Source organism: Carassius gibelio, chromosome B9 (assembly GCF_023724105.1).
Source record: "Carassius gibelio isolate Cgi1373 ecotype wild population from Czech Republic chromosome B9, carGib1.2-hapl.c, whole genome shotgun sequence".
Lineage (NCBI taxonomy): Eukaryota > Metazoa > Chordata > Actinopteri > Cypriniformes > Cyprinidae > Carassius > Carassius gibelio.
The window spans coordinates 5,704,011-5,713,215 of NC_068404.1; positions in this window are offsets into that span (position 1 = coordinate 5,704,011).

Sequence of the window (9,205 nt, forward strand, 5' to 3'; positions counted from 1 at the left end):
AGGTCAGCGACACACTGGATGTGTGGCGCAAGCATCTCAGCTGCGTGGCGTGTCTGTTTTTAATTCGGCTCCCATGTTAACAGGTTAGATCTTGCAGACTGCCTGCAAAAAAAAAAAGTTGATATTGTTGTCATGAAGACAAGAAGACAAGAGCCTGGTTTTTCGGCGGCCTCCCTCTATGTCGCCTACAGCAGCAGCAGTGCGCCAAGCGCCGCATGCAGGCACGCTTCTGGTGTGTAAAGACACAGAAAACGCGAAGCAACCACTACGCTTCTGGCACGCAGCCAGTGTGTCACCGGCCTTAAGTTACCTTCCTGCCATCCGCCTGTAATGATCCTGCTTTCCAGAAAGCCACATTGCTACATTATTTCTCTCAACTGTGTTATTTTTACAAAGTTGGACAAAATGGTCACAGAAAAAAAAAATATATATATCGTTTAATTAAATTATATAATGAATACAGACACAGACTGACTGTCTCAACACTAAACATCTCCCCCCCAAAAAATGTCTGACAGAATGCATTGAACTTATATGGCATTTCATCCAGCTTTCTTCCCCTGGTACATACACACTTTTGCATGAAATTTTCCTGGACAGTCAGTCGGCTCTTGTGTGTACGCCCTCCGTAACTAAAAAGAACTTGGACTAGTGTGTATTTTACCCTTAAAACGCACCATCCAGGGAAATTAGCATTAGATTATCCATTGCTGTTACAGAAAGTTATGAAATGGTAACTTTTGTCAGTCCCCACTTCCTCTGCGCCAGTAGAAGGAGTATTTAGTCGGGGTGGATTGATCATGAGACCACATCGTGCTTGGTTGGGTAGCAGGATGGTCTCCTCACTTATTTTTTTGAAAAGTAATTATGCCCATCTGTAATCTTCACAACATCTAAAGTGCACATAATCCAAGACATTGTAAGGATATTAGCAGTCATTAGTTAAGCTTCAAGGTTAAAAGTTATGTAAAAGCTGTTACAGTTGAACATTTACAGGTATAGTGGTACAGTAATGTTACTTGTACTAGAAGTGTTATGTAGAATTACAATATAGAGTCGTACAGTAATGTTATGTGTAATAGAAAGGTTATATGGATGTGTATAGTGGTACAACGATGTTATGTGAAAATGAGCACTTAATATTGACAAGTAACAATTCATAATACTAATAAAATTACCTTTACACCACATACTATGTGGCCCTTTTACCCTTTATTGTTTCCACCAAACATTTTACATACTCTTGAAGATTTCTTTAGGTCTTGTCTCAGACCCAATCTCTCTGGTCTCGGTCTTGACTCGGACTCGACCCTTTCTGAACTCGGTCTTTACTCGGACTCGACCCTTTCTGAACTCGGTCTAGACTCGGACTCGACCCTTTCTGAACTCGGTCTTGACTCGGACTCGACCCTCTCTGGACTCGATCTGGACTCGGACTCGAATGAGCTGGTCTCGACTACAACACTGGTTCAGACACACTCTCTCTGTTTAAATCTAGGTTAAAAACACATCTCTTTCGCCAAGCATTCGAATAATGTATCTTTTTAATTGTGAGTGTAGTTGCATCTGATCAAAGGTGCATTTTTATTCATTAGCTTGGGTTAAACTAATTTTACTGTGTTGGATCAGCAGCTATGCTAATGATGTCTGTATTTTGTTTCTATGTTTCGCCACGGGATTCACATCTCGTGGTAACTAGGATTTACACAAGCTCCAGTCTGGATCCAGAACACCTGAGAAGAGATGATGCTGACCCCTCAGAGGACCCCAGATGATGCTAACCCTGAATCAACAAACAGAACTAACAATTATTGCTAAATGTGTGACTGAATCATATAATAACTTAAAGGGGGGGTGAAATGCTCGTTTTCACTCAATATCCTGTTAATCTTGAGTACCTATAGAGTAGTACTGCATCCTTCATAACTCCAAAAAGTCTTTAGTTTTATTATATTCATAAGAGAAAGATAGTCTGTACGATTTTTCCCGGAAAAACACGAGCACCTGGAGGCGTGACGTGTGGGCGGAGCTAAAGAATCACGAGCGCGAATAGGCTTTTGCGTTGAGAGCATGTGGAAGCTGTGACATTACTGTGAGGGAAAACCCATCATCCAAAACAAACCATGGCTTACAGTCAGATTCAGCCGTTTATTTATGATCCAGAATCAGATCCAGAGGCTGAAACTGAACGAAAGCAGCAGCAGCAACGACTCGCTCTGAGCGGGGCTCGTACCCGGGTCTCTGGCATGGGAGGGGATGCACTAACAAGGCGATAGATATTTGAAGCAGTTTTTGGTTTTGCGTTTGGTTTTGCGTTTGCCTATTGCGGGACTGCCCAGTTTCGATCTGCTAAATAGTGAGGCATGGCCAGCTGACTTCAATCACAGGTAATCAGGCAACTACAAAAGCGGTAGGTTTCACCGCAGCAGCCCTCGTGTGAAGCCTGTAAAGACTCTACCTGCGCGACTCCACCGAGCGAGGATTCTGACAGGGCACTTGAGTATTGCTTTTCTCCTCTTACACTTTCTTACACTTTTAGTCACTAAGTGCTTTCAGATCTCTGCTATCACTACTAACACTCGAAGAGCACACAACGTACATCGCAGGAAGGCCCTCATCGCAGGAAATCCCTCTGACCTCTACTACTACGCTCTCTATTCCAGTTGGTCTCTGGAACTCCCAGTGTGCAGTTAACAAAGCAGACTTCATTTATTCTATTGCTACTCATTCCGGTCTCAACCTCATGGCACTGACTGAAACTTGGATCAAACCTGAAGACACTGCCACCCCTGCAGCCCTCTCCAATAATTTCACTTGTTCCCACACTCCTCTTACCACTGGGATGGGGTGAAGGTACGGGTCTCCTTATATCAAAAGAATGGAAATTTGATCTTCAGCCATCACCTCAGGTACTGGTTCATGTGAATCGCATGCCATTACTGTAACCCACCCTGTTAAAATCCACTTTGTGGTCATGTATCGTCCCCCAGGTCAAATGGGAAACTTCTTGGAGGAGTTGGATGTGCTGCTATCAAACTTTCCTGAAGATGGTACTCCTCTGGTACTGCTTGGTGACTTCAACATCGACCTAGATAAAAGAAGTGACATTTCTAGCTGGATGAATGACCATCACCTTCAGCTTAACCTTACGAAGACAGAATTCCTGGTGATTCCAGCTAACCCATTGCTTCATCACAACTTCTCTATACAGCTGGGTTCGTCAACCATAACTCCTTCGAGGACAGCCAGAAACCTAGGAGTTATGATGGATCATCAGTTAAGCTTCACAGACCACATTGCTACAACGACCCGGTCCTGCAGGTTTGCCTTATACAACATTAGGAAGATTAGACCCTTCCTATCAGAACAAGCCACCCAACTTACTTTTCCCAAGCTCTTGTTCTCTCCAGACTGGACTATTGTAATGCTTTTTTGGTGGGCCTTCCTGCATGTACTGTCAAGCCTCTGCAATTGATCCAGTATGCAGCAGCAAGGGTTGTCTTCAATGAGCCAAAAAAAAAAGCTCACGTTACTCCTCTCCTCATCAGGTTACACTGTCTACCAGTAGCCGCTCGCATCAAATTCAAGGTACTGATGCTTGCCTACAAGACGACCACTGGCACGGCACCAACACACCTAAACTCACTGGTTAAATCTTATGTGCCCTCGAGAAGTTTGCGCTCTGCAAGTAAACGACGCCTTGTGGTGCCATCCCAAAGAAGTTCAAAATTACTCTCACAGACCTTTTCCTGGACTGTGCCCAGCTGGTGGAATGACCTCCCAATCTCAATTCATACAGCTTTCGTGAGTCTTTACTCATTTTCAAGAAACATCTAAAGACTCTTCTAAAATCTTTTTTGACAGCACTTAACTAACTAATACTAGCACTTTTCCTTTTGTTGTGGCTAGGCGTTCTATACTAGACTAACTGAGACTTGTCATGGCACTTGTATACTGTTGTTGTTCTCTTTTTGACCTGACTGCTTCTATTGTCCTCATTTGTAGGTTGCTTTGGATAAAAGCGTCTGCTAAATGATTAAATGTAAATGATTAAATGTAGGAGGCCTTTGTTCACCCCCCAGAGCCGGATTAGCTTTTTATGAAACTTCTCAAAGACCGATGCAGTGCAACACCCACTGAGTGACGTCAAACATCTTGCAAATCAAAGACAATTTTTAAAACAATTCTGACTGGATTCGGATGAAAGAAGAAAGTCATATTCACCTAGGATGACTTCAAGGTGAGTGATTTATATGCTAATTTTCATTTTTGAGTGAACTAACCCTTTAAAATATACTGCAATATTAACGTCTAATATAAAATTCCTCCTAATACATTATTACATTTAAACTATGACAATGTAAATAAATGCAAATCATTATTGTGTTAATTTTATTAATTCATACATTTGATAATTTTTTATAAATGTAAAATATTCTAATGCCAGTGCAGGCTAAACACCTAACTTCAAAGTGGAATATGTTAAAGATCAATCTAAGAGCTCAATTTTAGAGAAGTTCCCTACATCCTCTACTGCACCTCTATTGTAAATATTCAATCCACTCTCCCCTATGCAATTAAAACTCATTTGAATCTCATGCAATCACTGTAACAGCTCCTATAAAACTCCAGGTTGTGGTAATTTACAGTCCTCCTGGCAAATTCTAGGCACCTTCCCAGAGGAGCTGGATGGCCTGCTGTCCTTATTCCCGAAGGACGGCAGTCCACTTTTAGACTTTGGCAACTTCAACATTCATCTGGAAAAGATTATGCTATAGACTTCCATTCACTCCTTGCTTAGTTTGATCTCAAACTACTTACTACTAAAAGCACACACAAATCAGGCAACGAACTTGACTTAATTTACACACGCAGTTGTCAGAATGTCAAATGTCAAAACTCAGGGCAGCAGAGAGAAAATGGTGCTGTCAGAATGAATCAGAAAGATCTGTCAGAATGAAGGATGTATCAGTCTTCACTTTCATCTTTCTCTGCAAAATATTCATACTTCCACAACAAGATCAACAGCACTCCAGACACACAAAATCTCTTCAAAACATTAAATTCTCTCCTCTGACCCGCTCCAACACCTCCCACCACTTCTATAACAGCTGAAGAGTTCGCCACATTCTTCACAGACAAAACCAGAATGATAAGTAATCAGGTCTCAGACCCACACACACACACACACACACAGGCCTTCAAACCAGCCACACCCACTGCTAAAACTCCCATCTTCACTTTCTGTCCATTGAACACTTCACTTACTGTACATAAAGCTACAGACCTGTAGCTCTCCTTCCATTCAAAGCAAAAACCCTCAAAAGAGTTGTTTTCAATCAGGTATAATTGTTTCTTTCACAGAACAACAAACTGGACGCTAACCAGTCAGGTCTCAGGAGTGGCCATTCAAGGGAGACTGCACTACTCTCCTTCAGGGAAGCCCTGCATAGTGCAAAAGTTAAATCAAATTCATCAGTTCTTATTCTGCTGGATATATCTGCTGCTTTTGACATAGTCAATCATCAGATCCTTCTGTCTTCCCTGTCAACAGTGGTCATCACCAGGATTCCACATATGTTTGAGTCATATCTTACCGATGTCTTTCAGAGGGGGTTTGGCAGGGGATGTATCCAAAGCACATCAAATTGTCACTGGGGTTCCTCAGGGATCAGTTCTTGGGCCCCTCCTTTTCTCCATATACACGACACCACTGGGTCCCATCGTACAGGCACATGGATTATCCTACCATTGCTATGCTGAAGACACACAGCTCTCTCTCATTTCAACCAGATGATCCAAAGGTACCTGGACGGATCTCAGACTGCCTGGTGGACATCTCGGCATGGATGAAAGAATATCACTTACACCTCAACCTGGCAAAGAATGAGCTTATAGCTTACTCTTCCCTTCCACTCCAACTCTACACTATGATTTCACCATCCAGCTATGCTCTAGAGTCTAGACTACAATTTCTCCATCAACTTCGGTCAGAAATCTTGGTATAAACTTTGATGACCAGCTGACCTTCAAAGACCACATTGGAAAGCTCTATTTTGCAGGTTTGCATTGCACAACATCAGAAAGATCAGGCCCTTTTTAACAGAGCATGCTGCACATCTTCTAGCCCAGGCCCTTTTCATTTCTTGGCTACTGCAATGCTCTTCTGGATGGACTTCAATCCAGCACAGTCAAACCTGTACAAATGATTCCAAATGCAGCAGCATGACTGGTCTTCAACGATCCCAAAAGAGCCCATGTTATACCTCTCTTTTTCTCCTTGCACTGGCTACTAGTTGCGGCTCGCATCAAGTTTAAGACATTAATGCTTGTATATAAAACAGCCACAGACTCAGCACCCCTCTACTTCCACTCACTATTACGAATCTAGATCCCCTCCAGAAATCTGAGATCCACTAGTAAGCGACGCATCCTGGTACCATCACAGAGATGCTCAAAATCAGAATGCTGAATCCCTGACAATTTTCAAGCCACAGCTGAAAACTCATCTTTTTCTAAACTTGGCTTCATTAAAAAAAAAAAAAAAATCTTTATTTATTCCTTCTTTTTCTAACTTATACTTATTTTAAGAATGTCTAAAATGTGGTATTGCAAGCACTTCCTGTGTCTGTTTGCCTCTTTAAGAAGAATCACTTTATGTATCGCCCAATTGTAAGTCGCTTTGGATAAAATCGTCTGCAAAATGACTACCGGTAAATGTAAATGTAAAGTTCACAGGTACAGAAAGTAAAAAAGCAGTAGTGAAACAAGCTTGAAATAGTCACCATTTGAAGTGGATCAAAAAAGTTAATCTAAGTTGTCCTAAAACAAGAACACATTTTGGTTATAGGTTTTAGGACAATTTTGATGAAAGGTTTTGATCCACTTCAAATGTTGACCAGTGTATATCTGTCTACTTGTGCCAAAAAATATTGATTGATCTAACATTTGACACTAGACAAGGCTGATATTTCATTCACTAAAAATAAAAGAGTAGGGGACAGCGTCTGCTTGTCTGTGGTTATTTCAAATGGTAAAATAAGACTCTTACAAATGGCGGGAAAACATGCAGCCTCAAGCATTTCAAGCAGAGACCGCAGAGGACTAAACAGCTCTCCACTACACACTGAATGTCAAAACTCTTCTCTATCATGTCAGCACACACTTAAAATAATTTGATTCTTTCAAATCTAGGATTTTATACTGTGTTGTTCAAGTATTCAACACTGTTCTAAATAATATGGTTACACTTTGATATAGGAATGTAGGAAATTATCATATCTTTACAGTATTTAACAGAACAGTGTGAAATCATCACGTCTCTGCCTGCCTATGCATCACGAGAAACAGAAACTGCTGTGGGTTGAGCTTCAGAGGAAGAGCATACTTTTGTGCGGCCAAAGCCCCTCTGTTTGACCACAATGTAAATGTGAATATAAATACAGCAAGGAAAGGAAATGCTGATAAGAAAACATGTTAATCCACACTGTGCTTACCTCAGCCATTAAACTAACATTTTCCATATTGAGCCTAATATTATTCAAATGTTATTACACATGAGAAGTATATGAATGATGCATTGAAGAATCACTTTCTCTTATGTGTAATTTTTTTTAGGATGCCCTCTTGTGTTGCAAACTAGTAAACACTACTAAAATGATTAAAGATAAACAATGTTCAGAATAAATTAATGCATATATTCATATATTCACATTCTTTGGTTTCTCTGCTGTCACGGTTTTCTTCAAATCTCACCATAGATTCTCAGTGGACTTTAAATCTTGAAATTTCAAGAAAATTCAAGCCAGGAAACCTAAACCAGTCTTTGGTGGATTTGGCTGTATCATTGTCCTGCTAAAAGTCAACTGATCATCATCTCTTTACTTCACTAAATATTCATCTAGAACAGTGATCCTCAAATCTGGCTCGCGAGATCCAGTTTCCTGCAGAGTTTGGCTCCAACTCCAATTAAACACACCTGCCTGTGATTTTCTAATGATCCTGAAGACACTGATTAGCAAACTCATGCGTGTTTGATTAGGGTTAGAGCTAAACTTCGCAGGAAAGTGGATCTCGCGAGCCAGATTTGAGGATCACTGATCTAGAACTTTCCGAGGCCTATCCAAATTCATTATTATTATTATTTTTTGGATAAGTATAGTGACAAATTAAAATACTTTGTTACTATGACTAACCAGGCTATATATTTTGGATATTTTAACATTATTAGGTAATAAATATTTTATGTTGACTTTCCCTTCACAATTTTTTTAAAAGAGAAAATTTACTGTTTCAACAATAACTTTTCTCCAGATCTTTTTGTTACATTTGATATTTGGAGTTAGAAACCCTAAGGTAAGCAGAGGGCGCCCTACACCAAAACAAACACGTTTAAGGCGGTTTCCAAAGATAACTACACACTTCACATTATACATGCCACATGCAACAATGTTCCAAAAAGTACTATGGTATTACCTTGGTTTTTTAGACACGCCAGAGTAGGCTACCATGTAAATATCATGATACATGAATTTAATCATTCTACTGTATATGAACCATGGTGTATTACCATCTGATACTGTATCCTACTATGACTTTTTTTGAGGAGTATTAAAATATTCAGTTAGATCCAGTGGGCACAACAGTACAATCTCATTTAATGTAAAGCTGACTGACAGATATCAGATCGACACTTCCTTTTCTTACCCGAGTATGACTGTTTATATAGTTGCCATGGAGAGAATGGAGTGTTGTCAACAAACACCACCACACCCACGTTTGCTCTCTCTCAAATCTAATGCTGGTTTGCCAGAAGCGTTCATACCACTGATCTATCATAGATACCTAGCCATCAGTGTATTTATATTCTGGGTTGAGATCAAACCAAAGTACACAAAGATGTACAAGACAAGAAATAAGGCCAGTGTGTGATAATACACAGAAAACCCAGTCGTTCAAATTAAGGATAGCGAAATAAAGGATTGCAAATTAGGAAAATGAAACTCTTTGTAAGGACATGCCTCAGTGTCAAAGGTCAAGCCTCCTCAAGGCTTGGGTGCTTAAGCAAGTTAAAAATTAGTTTAGCAAGTTCTGATGCTCTAGAAATAAACTCTGCCTGACATCACACAACTAAGAACCTTCATAAGCACTTAAATAATAACTCATCATTTTATATATCAGAATAATATGAAATAATCTGAATAAT